Below are 335 nucleotides of genomic sequence, written 5' to 3' on the forward strand. Positions count from 1 at the left end.
CGAGCGTGTTCTGGAGAGCAATACGATGTGAATGACGATGTGAAAAATTAGCTTGGTCAGACACTCACCCGCACGAGGATGACAGACATCATCACATCCCCACTCAGATCCTTATACGAGTCGAGCGCAAGCCCGAGCGAGAGCGACGAGCCGATACCCGCCGAGCACGAGATCATGCCCATACCGAAGACGAGTCCGATCCAATGCACCCCATGCGCTGCGCCGACGCCCCATATGATGAGCGATGCCGGGCAGAGGCAGCATGACGCGAGCATCAGCCAGAGGCGATGCTCGGGCTCGCGCCACCCGCCCGTGCGCCGCGCGTGATGGATCGC

This window comes from Fibroporia radiculosa (genome assembly GCF_000313525.1).
Source record: "Fibroporia radiculosa TFFH 294 genomic supercontigs, scaffold10304, whole genome shotgun sequence".
NCBI classification, from domain to species: Eukaryota; Fungi; Basidiomycota; class Agaricomycetes; order Polyporales; family Fibroporiaceae; genus Fibroporia; species Fibroporia radiculosa.